Below are 12,599 nucleotides of genomic sequence, written 5' to 3' on the forward strand. Positions count from 1 at the left end.
CTGGTACTTTAGTCTAGTTATAGGTCTAGAAGCAGACAGGAGTGTTAAAGGTGGCTCCTGAGGTGAATCAACATTATTTAGTCTGGCAACTGCCTCATGGGGGGCCATCACCATTGTCTCAGACAGCACAGGGTTTATCTCCTCAGACAAAAGTGGAAAGGCTGATGGCAGCATGGGTTGGGGAGGGGATGTTACCACTACTAGGGATGGGAAAGCTGTTTCTTCTGGCAAAAAAGTTTCATGAGAGTTTACAAACTCAGTGTCCCCAGCTTCATCAGGGTCCTCCCACACATTCCCATTCCAAGTTGCAGGGTCCCATTCCAGTCAATGCCCTCACTTTAACAGTAGATACCTGGCAAGGCTGTGTGTGCCCCTTTTGTGGCAGGTCAAGCACTTGCATGATAAAAATCTGTGTCTGTTTTTCCACTATTTCAGCTCTTTTTGTACAGGAGATAAGACTCTCACTCAAAGCAATCTTAGCAGATTTGAGGCTCAGTACCTGCTTCTGAAACTAGGAGACAGAATCCCTGAGTTCATGATTATCTTTCATCACTTTGTTCACTGAACTTAGGAACAACTAACAGCTTCATTAAGTTCCTTGGCTCTCCATATATAATCAAAGGTATTATGTATAGAGTCACTAAACTCCTTGCCTCTCCTGAGTGGTGAATCAGGAGTGTCAAGTGCATTTATGTTGCATAAGTCTCTAAACAGTTAATGCCAAGGACTATCAGTGTTTTCCATACTACTAGAAGTACAGTCCTTAGCATTTTGGGGTCTAATCATATTAAGCAGCTAACTCCAGAATCCCCAAAACCAATAAAAGAATTCGATCCTTAATATTCTCTTCCACTAGAACCACTCCCGGTACCAAAATTTGTATTAGTCAGAGTTCCCTAGAGGGACAGAACGAATAGGATAGATGTTTATGTATAAAGGGGAGTTTATTCTTTTTGCTCTGCAATACTTTGATTATTCTGGATCCTTTGTGGCTTCACACTTATCTTAATATTATCTTTTCTGTTTCTATGTAGAATGTCACTGGTATTTTGATAGACCTTGCATTGTATCTGTAGATCATTTTGGGTAATATGGACATGTTATTAATACTAATTCTTCCAATCCATGGAAAGGGATGTCTTCGCATTTTTTGGTGTCCTTTTCCATTTTTTTAATCCATGATTTATAGTTTTCACTTTAGAGATCTTTGATTTCTTTGGTTAAACTTATTTCAATTATATTATAATATTTTGCAGCTATTGTGAATGTGATTGCTTCCTTTTTCAGATTGTTTGTTGTTGATGTATAAAAGTGCTATTGATTTTTGTATGTTCATTTTGTGTCCTGCAAACTTACTGAATTCATTTATCAGTTTTAACAGCTTTTTGGTGGAATCTTTAGGTTTTTCTAGGTATAAGATTATGTCACCTGCAAACAAGGATAACTTGACTTTTTCCTTTCCAATTTGGATGCCCTTTATTTGTGTATCTTTTTCTTGCCTAATTTGTCTGGCTAGGACTTCCAGTACTATGTTGAATAAAAGTGACAAAAGTGGGCATCCCTGGCTTGTTTCAGATATTAAAAGAAAGACTTTCTGTTTTTTTCCCATCAGTATGATATGAGCTGTGGGTTTGTCATATATAACCTTTATTGTTTTGAGACATATTCCTTCTACACCCTGTTTGTGTAAGTTTTCATCATGAAAAGATGTTGAATTTTAACAAATGCGTTTTTTTGCATCTATTAACGTGATCATAAGATTTTTGTTCTTGATTATTGATTCACTTTCGTGTCTGTGCATTTGAGGAGATAGCTATGTCTTACAGCTTTATGTAGTTGTTCTTTGGTGGTCTTAGGGCTTTACTTCTTTGTATCAAAACTTAAATATGGCTTGTTGTTGCTTCTGGTTCTGGGGGAGACTTATAGTGAGCACCAGAATTAAAACAGTGCACTAGAACTAACTTGTTGCCCTGGCATTGTTTTCTAGTTAGGGGAAGATTTACAGAGAACACTGGAACTTAAACACTGCTCTAGAAAGAAATCACTGTCCAGTCATTTCTCCCAGTCTGAGAAAGACATAAGCAAGCACTGCAACTTAATCCTGATCTTTTAGTTGTTTCCAGACCAGAGGAAGGCTCCAAGTGAGCTCCTGGGCTTTGTGAAAAACCTGGCTAGGAATTTGGGCCTTCCCACAGATTGTGCCCCCTGTGGTGCTATGATGCCAGCCAATCTCTTCAGTGGGGTATCCTCACTGTTTGGAGCACTGAGTAGACACCATGATTCATGTGCCAGTCACTGCAGTCAGCACCTCAATTCACCCCAGGTGGTCCTGTTATGCCCAGACCGTTTATTCCCCGAAGAAGACCACCAGAGTCCAGAGTCAAAGCTAAGCAGCAAGGATCTTTATTACAGGTTCGAACCTGGAACTCTCACTCGCTCGTGAAACGAGACGGGCAGGAGAGCTCCCCCACTGAGCTCCGAGCAGTGTTATATAGTCTAAGAAAAGTGGGCATAGAGTTATTATACAAATCAGATATATGATTGGCTAGTGTTTGAACAAGGCGATTTGGCTAACTATGATTGGTTCCCGCCATTTCTGATATTTCGGTTCAACCTTTGAGGCGGGAGAGCAGGTTTATGGCAGCAAGAGTTTATCTTACTTAAACACGTCTTGTGACCTTGCCTCAGAACTTACAAAATCTCTGGTATGTGCAAAACAAAATCTCTGGTACGTGCAGAAAAACAGGTACTCACAGAACTTACAAAATCTCTGGTATGTGCAAAGATTAGAGAGCAGAACAAAGGGTGTAGCGGGGGGGGCGGGTACACATCTATCTTTGTGTCCTTTCATTTCCCCCTCTCATAAGTAACTGGATGTCCAATCTTGGATTTCCAGAGTCTTATAATGTAGCCTCACTTTCTGGGTGCAGGAGAGGCTGGTGATGGCTATGGAGGACCATTAGTTGGATGGTATCAAACCTTTCTCTGACAAATTGTAAAACCTTATTTACTACACAGGGGCCTATAGTGAATAGAAGCAGTAAAGACATTAGTGGGCCTAAAAGGGGTGCCAGAAGGGAAAACATTGAAAAGCTCCACCAATTGTTAGCGGCTGTAGTGAATTGTTGCTTTTTCATCTCTAAGCTTAGTTTGTGTAGGCGTTGGACTCTTTCCTCAACTAACCCTGACTCATTTATATAGAAACAGCATTCTTCTTTGAGGAACATATAGGTACCTCCTTTTTTAGCCGTGAGTAAGTCTAAGGCTCTGCGGTTTTGAAGGGTGACCTGTGCTAGGGAGGTGAGCTGCCGCTGAAGGGAGGCTAGGGAATAGGCAGAGTCTTCCATAGCAACAGAGAATTGTTGTAACAGCTTGTCGTTTTCTATCATGGAGTGTTGTAGGGCCCCTCCTGCTAACCCCGCTGCGACGACAGAGGTGGTTAAGGATATTCCGGCAATTAGTGGTAGAAAAACTGCTCATCTATGTCGCGCAGTTTCAGTTGGGGCGGTCCCTGCCCAGCCTATGAACTATGCCGGGGTTAGCAGTGTCAGTCGGGGAACTAGGGTAACAGGGATACACAACTGTCCGTCAGAGATGCTTTTGGACAGAGTCTTTAACAGAGTCATATTACACCAGAAGAACACACCAGGGGGAGCATATATGGGACTATTAGGGTATGCAGCCGATTGGTTGCAAAGGCTGTTGCTAAATGCCGAATAACAGTAGGGATATTTCTCTTGGTATGGGTCACGGTACAGGGCCACATCGGGTATTGTGACTGTTGATGAATTAAAATCTGTATAGTTTGTGGGAGGGGAGGATAGGGGAACAGCGGTTAATGGTGGTCTTCCTAGGGTTGCACACATAAAGCAAGAGGACAGGTCACCTCAACCGGTGAGGTTGGCGAATGCTAGCCCTTCCTGTAGTAGGGTTAGCCAGGAGAAGGGCTGTAAGTCTTGTGATAGCTTGGTTTCTTGCCTGTGGATTTGTGTATGGATTAAGGGTTGAATCTGGACTAAACTTCTCCACAGATATAAGTGGCTACTGGGCCAGGTACTAGTTGATGAGTAATATACTCCTCCATGTTGCGGGGTTGTCCACCGAGAGTCCCATGGGTCTCTAATTATCCAAGTGTAAGTGACGGGAGACTCAGTTTGGTAAAAATACCACCCTTGTTGTTCTCTCCAGTATCAGACAGAGTGCGTCTTACAGTAGCTATATGGGCAACCTGCACTCTGGTGCCACCAATAATTTTTATAATTAGATTTAGTCTGATCATATTCAAAACAGATCATGGGTATTGCTGGTTGGGCAATCTGGAACTTAGTGAAATTGAGGTAAACTATAGTATTACACCCTGAGGGGGGGCAATCTGCACTAGCCAGCAGTTTACCCGCCTGGGGGGTTTCCCCAGGATGAGTTTTGTTTTCATAGAGCCAGAACCTCCAAACATAGGGATTAGACGGCGCAGCAGTGAGGAGAGTCAGATGCATAAGGCATAAAAGCATAGGTGAGCTAAACATGGTTATGGCTATGGGGATGACGGCGCAGGGTTAGCTTTAAGGGATTGTTCTTAGCTTTGTCTATAGTCCATGCAACCGGTGCTCCAGATGGCTCGAGAAGGTCGGATGATGGGTCCACCGGCTTGACGTGTGTGTAGTGGATCCACGAAGCGATGCCTTCTACCTTGAGAGCGGTGGGAGTAGTTAGGAGTACTTGCAGTGGTCCTTTCCACCTGGGTTGAAGAGTTTCTTGCCGGTGGCGCTTGACTAGGACCCAGTCTCCTGGCTGGAACGGATGGGGTGTCGGCGGAGGTCCTGCTTCATATAGTTCTCGTAGTCTGGGCCAAATTTCCTGGTGAATTTTCTGTAAGGCTTGTAAGGAGAACAAGAGCTCAGAGACATTTTCAGTTTCAGGTTTGAGTAAGTCATCTTTTAGACTGGGGACCAGGGGTGGGGGTCTGCCATACATGATTTCATATGGTGTGAGGCCCAGTCTATAAGGGGTATTTCGGGCCTGGAACAGAGCGTAGGGGAGAAGTACTACCCAATTAGCACCAGTCTCCATGGTCAATTTAGTTAAAGTCTCTTTTAGAGTCCGATTCATCCTTTCTACCTGTCCTGAGCTTTGGGGTCTATAAGCACAATGTAATTTCCAATTTGCCCCAAGAATGGAAGCCAAATCCTGACTTACCTTAGCAACGAAGGCTGGTCCATTGTCTGACCCTATCTGGATGGGAAAGCCATACCTGGGGAGGATTTCTTCCTGATACCCATATTTTCCAGGCTTTATTTCAGTGAAGTCTATTTCCCAATAGACGCCAGGCTTAGTTCCTCTATACCTATTTCCTGCAGCGGTCTGGGTTTGGGGGCAAGCGTTGTTCAGTTGGCAGGCTTTGCAATTTGTTGTGACATCGCTGGCCAATTCAGTAATATGCCTGATTCTGAACTTGGCGTGCCTGATTAAGTCTATCATTCGCCGGGCACCTAGGTGGGTTGTCTGCTGGATATGTTCCAACACCTGCCGTCCTAATTTTTCTGGTAGGATGGTTTGGTCATTTATATCAGTCCACCACCCATTTTGAACCTGTTTTAGGGGAAGCATGTCCATCCATTCACGATCCTGTTTGGTATAGTCGGGAAAACATGGCAAATTTCTTGGGCCAGGATCAGGGAGCTGGAGTGCGAGGAGCTGACTGGGAGCTCTTGCTATGCTCCTTGCGGTTTGGTCGGCTAAGGAGTTGCCTCAAGCAATTGGCGTAGTTGGTTTCTGATGCCCAGGGCAATGTACGATAGCCAATTTCTTTGGTTTCCACAAAGCAGTTAATAGAGCTAGGGTCTCTTGTTTGTTTTTTATTTCTTTGCCTTCAGCTGTTAATAGTCCCCTCTCTCTGTAGATGGCCCCATGTATGTGTGCAGTAGTGAAAGCATAGCGGCTATCCGTGTATACTGTTAGTTTTTTCTCTGCCCCTAGGGTGAGGGCCTGTGTGAGTGCTATCAGTTCGGCTCTTTGGGCCGATGTCCCTGGAGGCAAGGGTTCTGCCCAGATTACCTCAGTCTCTGATGTTACAGCCGCTTCTGCATACCGCTGGCCTTGGTGGATGTAGCTGCTGCCATCAGTGAACCAGATGAGTTCTGTGTCGGGGAGCGGACAATCTTGCAGGTCCTCCCGCACCCCATGCACTTGAGCCAGTATCTCAGTGCACTCATGGGACGGGGCGTCCAAGTCTGGATTTGGCAGCAGTGAAGCAGGTTTTAAAGAGGTTGGGGGCAGAAAAGTTATTCTGAGGGGGTTTAACAGCAGTCCTTGATAGTGGGTGAGCCGGGCGTTACTTATCCATTGGTCCGGCGGCTGCCGGAGGACACCTTCAATGGCATGCGGGGTGGTAACGCGCAACTCTTGCCCCATGATAAGCTTATCAGCGTCTCGGACCATTAGGGCAGTTGCTGCGATTATCCAGAGGCAGGGTGGCCAGCCGGCAGCCACTGAATCTAATTTCTTTGACAAATAGGCAACTGGCCTCTGCCAGGGGCCTAGGTACTGCGTTAACACGGCTTTTGCAACACCTTTACTTTCATCCACGTATAAGTGGAAGGGCTTGGAGACATCAGGGAGCCCTAATGCAGGGGGGCTGACAACAAGGCAGTTTTGATCTGTTGAAAGGCCAGCTCAGCCTCTTCCGTCCAATTAAAGGGCTGCCGTTCCTTTGTTGCCTGGTATAGGGGCTTGGCTAACTCAGCAAATCTGGGTATCCATAACCTACAGAACCCTGCTGACCCCAGGAATTCTCTCACTTGCCGTGTTGACTGGGGTCTAGGGATACGTAGGACTGTTTCCTTTCGGGCTTTGGTTAGCCAGCGTTGCCCCCCTTTTAATAGGTACCCCAGATAAGTTACCTCCGACTTGCAGATCTGAGCCTTTGTTGCTGAGTGTCGGTAGCCTAGCTCCCCCAGAGTCTTCAAGAGGTCCTCAGTCCCTTGAACACAAGTTTCCGGGGACCTGGCCCCTATTAAGAGATCATCAACATATTGCAAAAGAGTTATTTCAGGGTGTTGCCGCCGGTACTCACCCAGATCTTCATGAAGGGCTTCATCGAACAGGGTTGGCGAGTTCTTGAACCCTTGTGGCATCCTGGTCCATGTTAGTGACCGTTGATGCCCCTCTCAGGATCCGTCCATTGAAATGCAAAGAGTTCTTGACTTTTGGGTGCCAGAGGAAGGCTGAAGAAAGCATCTTTTAGATCAAGAACGGTATACCACTGTTTTTTGGGATGTAAGGCACTCAGAAGGGTGTATGGATTGGGCACAGTGGGATGTATGTCCATGACCCTTTTATTAACTTCTCTTAAATCCTGTACTGGCCTGTAGTCTGTACTGTTGGGTTTACGAACAGGTAGCAGTGGAGTATTCCAGGATGAGTGGCAAGCCCGTAGGACTCCCTGGTCTAGGAGTCGGCGGATATGGGGCGTAATTCCTTCTCTTGCCTCCAGGGGCATAGGATATTGTCGAACCCGAACCGGGTCCGTCCCTGGCTTAACTTCCACAAATATGGCAGGTCGATGTTTAGCTAGCCCTAAGCCCCCAGTTTCTGCCCACGCTTCAGGGAAACGCTGGAGCCAAGAGTCAATTTCCTGATCGGGGGGCTTTTGCTCTTAATGGAGTCTGTACTCATCTTCTAAGGTGACAGTCAGGATAGATATTGGCCTGTTTTGGGAATCAGTTATCTTGGGCCCTTCTGGCTCAAAGTGGATTTGGGCCCCCATTTTTGTCAGCAAGTCCCTCCCTAGTAGAGGGCAGGGGCTCTCTGGGATGACTAGGAAGGAATGGGAGATTTTTCCCGTTCCTAAGTCTACAGTCCTCTGGGTTGTCCAGGGGTATTTTTTGATGCCTGTGGCCCCGTGCACCCAGGATGTTTTCTTAGACATTTTTCCAATTGGTTTGGTTAGGACTGAGCGTTCCGCCCTAGTATCGACCAAGAAATGAACTGGGGACCCCTCCACTTGCAAAGTTACCCTGGGTTCGGGGAGGGGGTCCAAACCCCATCCTCCCTAGTCAGAGTCCTGGGTAACGAGTACAGAGGTAGGGTTAGCTGGTCTCCGTTTCTTTGGGCAGTCTTTAATCCAGTGACCACGTTCCTTGCAATAAGCACACTGATCTTTTTTCAATCCTTGCCTAGAGCCTTGCTTTTTTTGCTCTCTGTTTTGGCCATTTCCTGCCTGGGGGAAAGCTGCTACTAAGACTTTGGTCATTTCTTTGGTTGCCTTGAACTGTTTTTCTTCTGGAGTATCCCTATTATTATAAACTCGCTGGGCCATCTGAAGGAGGTCCTGTATCTGCTTTCCTTCTAAACCTTCTAATTTCTGGAGTTTTCTTTTAATATCTGGTGCTGCCTGGTTTACAAAGGACATTACTACCGCAGCCTGATTTTCCGGTGCTTCCAGGTCCATAGGGGTAAACTGTTTGAAAGCTTCCATTAATCTCTCTAAATACACAGCGGGGCTTTCTGTCTTACCTTGTAACACAGAATATACTTTAGCCAAATTGGTGGGCTTGTGAGCTGCAGCCCGGAGACCCGCCATTAGAGTCTGGCGATAAATGAGCAGTCGTCCCCTACCTTCTGCCGTGTTGTAGTCCTATCTGGGGGGGGTCAAAGGAAAAGCCGCGTTAATGAGGTCAGGATTTGCAGTTGGCTGGCCATCATCTCCTGGAACCAGCTTTCTGGCCTCAACTTGGATTCTTTCCCGCTCCTCCGTTGTGAACAGGATTCGGAGGAGCTGTTGACAGTCATCCCAGGTCGGCTGGTGAGTAAACATGACACTGTCTAACGACGAGGTTAGATCTTTGGGATTATCTGAGAACCGAGCATTTTGGGACTTCCAATTGTATAAATCACTAGTGGAAAAAGGCCAATACATGAGACGGGAGAGCCCGGTATCATCGAGCGATCCTATTTCTCTGAGAGGCAGGGCTACGGTGGAGTCAGGGAGTCACGAAGCTTGGTCCCGCAGTACGCGGCCTCGCATTCGGCCGGCCGGCCCCCCCCCGGTTACTTTCGCTCTCGGCTGCTTCCGCTTCTCGGTTTCCCTCTACGGAAGCACCACCCTGGGGGACTGGATCCTGTGGGATAAGGTGCGGATATGGTGGGGGGGAAGTGTGGGTTCTAACGTTAGGGGGTCCTGGCTGTCTGGCAGCACAGGGGCCGAGGGAGCAGAGGGAGTCCTTTGTCTTGTAGGTCGCATTACTAGGAACTTGCAAGGCTCAGGGATGAATGGAGTTATCCAGGGCGGTGGGTCTTCCACAAGATTTTGCCACACTAGAATATAAAGGAATTTGATCAGGATGTCCTGACTGCCCTGGCAGGAAAATCTTAGTTTTTACCTTAGTAATAATAGAGAGACAGAAAGTTCCTTCAGAGGGCCACCCTACGCCGAAAGAGGGCCACTCCGAACGGCAGAAAGTAACTAGCTTTCCTTTCTTTAGTTCTACGCTTAAGTTACGCCCCCGAGCCTTCACATCCTTAAAATTGGTAACAAGGAGTGAGAGCGGCGTGCTCTGGATGTTGCCCATCTTTGGACTGCTCCTACAAAGAGAAGGAGGGACGAAAATGAGTGTGAAGCAGAGGGGAGTATCTGACAGGTCCGGTCCTGGAAGGGGAAGAAAAGGTTTTATGTTTCGTTTTGGACTTACACTTAACACTTAACAATAACGGGACAGACAGTGAGAAACGATGAGCCTTCGCGAGCGCGTGTTGGACTTCCGACCTGAGTCAGACGGGGCAACCAAGGATGGAGGCCCCCAGATGGGCACTGGGGGACGTCTCCCACCAGTCCCGAGTGCTGTCTTTTAGCGCATCCGCCAAGACCGTGCCACTTACAGAACAGACGAATACAGATTACGGATTACAGGTTTCACGAAATTTCAGGGGGACAGACAGAGATAAAGACAGAGACAGTGACAAAGCCGGCTTACCTACAGATTAAGATCCATTGACTTGGGGGTCTGGTGGGCTTGGGGGAAGTCCTGGACGAGCCCCCATTTGTTATGCCCAGACCGTGTATTCCCCGAAGAAGACCACCAGAGTCCAGAGTCAAAGCTAAGCAGCAAGGATCTTTATTACAGGTTCGAACCTGGAACTCTCCCTCGCTCGCGAAACGAGACGGGCAGGAGAGCTCCCCCACTGAGCTCCGAGCAGTGTTATATAGTCTAAGAAAAGTGGGCATAGAGTTATTATACAAGTAAGATATATGATTGGCTAGTGTTTGAACAAGGCGATTTGGCTAACTATGATTGGTTCCCACCATTTCTGATATTTTGGTTCAAACTTTGAGGCGGGAGAGCAGGTTTATGGCAGCAAGAGTTTATCTTACTTAAACACGTCTTGTGACCTTGCCTCAGAACTTACAAAATCTCTGGTATGTGCAAAACAAAATCTCTGGTACGTGCAGAAAACCAGGTACTCACAGAACTTACGAAATCTCTGGTATGTGCAAAGATTAGAGAGCAGAAAAAGGGTGTAGCAGGTGGGGGGCGGGTACACATCTATCTTTGTGTCCTTTCAGACCCAGAGGAAGGAAGGAAGAGACTAGAGTGACTGGCTCACATTGAATACAATCTGAATAAAGACTGGCAGTGAGCATAATATGAACTATATTATGCAGCCCTCTTAAAGTGACATTTTCTACCTTGTCATATGTTATAGATTGGCATTTAGCTTTTATTGCTGTAGAAGACTGGAAAAGAAAGGGAGAACTTCTTTGTTTCTACAACACAAGAAGTTGTCATATCTTTGGGCCTTGATGGTTCAAGTGGAAGTTAATAGCATTAGCATTACATTCTTAGATACCTGAAAGACAGAGGAAAACCTCTGCTCAATCTTTAGGCCATTTATAACAGAAAGAGAAACTTTGATAATGCCAATCAGCACTCACATATAAGGTACTGAACTTTTTGTACTAGGACAACTGCAGATTCCTGGGTTTCTCTGATTCGGTAAGAAAGGTGGAAGACACCTAGAGTAATAACTGAGCTACATTTTGCTGCCACCTTCAATCGTTGGGGTTTCGGTACAGATATGTTGGATTTAGAGAAGGAATTAACATTTTATTTACACCTGAGTTTGAGAAGCTCATTCACACTGCACATGTTTAGAAAAGTATTTTTAAACTATTTGTGGTCTTTGAATCTTATATTTGGTGTCTTTAGAGATTCTTATATTGTTTTTTGTTTATGGTGAAATTTTCTATGCACTCATGTATATGGTGTGCGATTCAGTTTATGTGTGTGTAATCAAGTATTTCAGTAATTTTCTTTGTGAATGTGCTCTTTTTTTTTTTTTTTTTTTAAATAAGAACATCTTTTATTTACTCAAAAACTATGAATAATGTCAGGCCTCTGAGCCAGAGCCGAGCCATCGCATCCCCTGTGACTTGCACTTATACGCCCAGATGGCCTGAGGTAACTGAAGAATCACAAAAGAAGTGCAAATGCCCTGCCCCGCCTTAACTGATGACATTCCACCACAAAAGAAGTGAAAATGGCCGGTCCTTGCCTTAAGCTATGATATTATCTTGTGAAAGTCCTTTTCCTGGCTCAATCTGGCTCAAAAATCTCCTCCACTGAGCACCTTGTAACCCCCACTTCTGCCCGCCAGAGAACAACCTCCCTTTGACTGTAATTTTCCTTTACCTACCCAAATCCTATAAAACGGCCCCACCCTTATCTCCCTTCGCTGACTCTCTTTTCCAACTCAGCCTGCCTGCACCCAGGTGATGAAAAGCTTTATTGCTCACACAAAGCCTGTTTGGTGGTCTCTTCACACGGACGCGCATGACAGGTACCATTCTCAGTTCAATCATGGGTGTAAAGGTTTGAGACATAAATATTGCCTCAAAATGTTTGTGAAAATTTAAAGCTGTTAAAACTTATATTTTTTCTACCGGATTTAACTAAGAGACACCCTGGGATTTATTCACAAAGGTTAGTCTAATTCTAAGTTTTGAAGTTTTATAATCTGTCTTTTCTCAACCACTCAAACTAAGGCATAGATTTTCTGGATGCTGAAGAAAATTGAGATTACTGATATAAACATGTGGGAGTCTGGAAAAATAGCACTTCATATTTAAGAACATGCCCAATCCAGATCTTAAAACTTCACTTCTTCAATGACATTTTGTTATTTTCTTGAATTTGTAAAATTGTCTATTTTAAAGATTAGAATAAAAAATTAACCAGAAATATATCATTCAGAAATAACAACTTATTTTCTATTTTTTTTTCTTTTCTTTCCCATGTAATCTATATTTCTGTTAATTGGGAACATGCTATAGATGGAGAGTTTTGATTTTCCCCCAGCTAAACAGCAAAGCACATTTATTACTTTCAGATTTGGTCTCTATTCCTTTTTTGTGTAATAGGGAACCGCCCTTCTGTCAACAATTGGAATTCTGTTGGGTTTTAATTGTGTAGTTTTGCCTTTACCTCTGAAAGAGGACATGTGTTTCAGGTAGCCAATCAGAGTGCCCCACATCCCTGGATTTATTCATGTGGCAGAAGCACGGCCAATCAGAAAAGTTATTTTCCATGTTGGGTGAAGGTGGGAGA

This window comes from Macaca thibetana, chromosome 7 (assembly GCF_024542745.1).
Source record: "Macaca thibetana thibetana isolate TM-01 chromosome 7, ASM2454274v1, whole genome shotgun sequence".
Lineage (NCBI taxonomy): Eukaryota > Metazoa > Chordata > Mammalia > Primates > Cercopithecidae > Macaca > Macaca thibetana.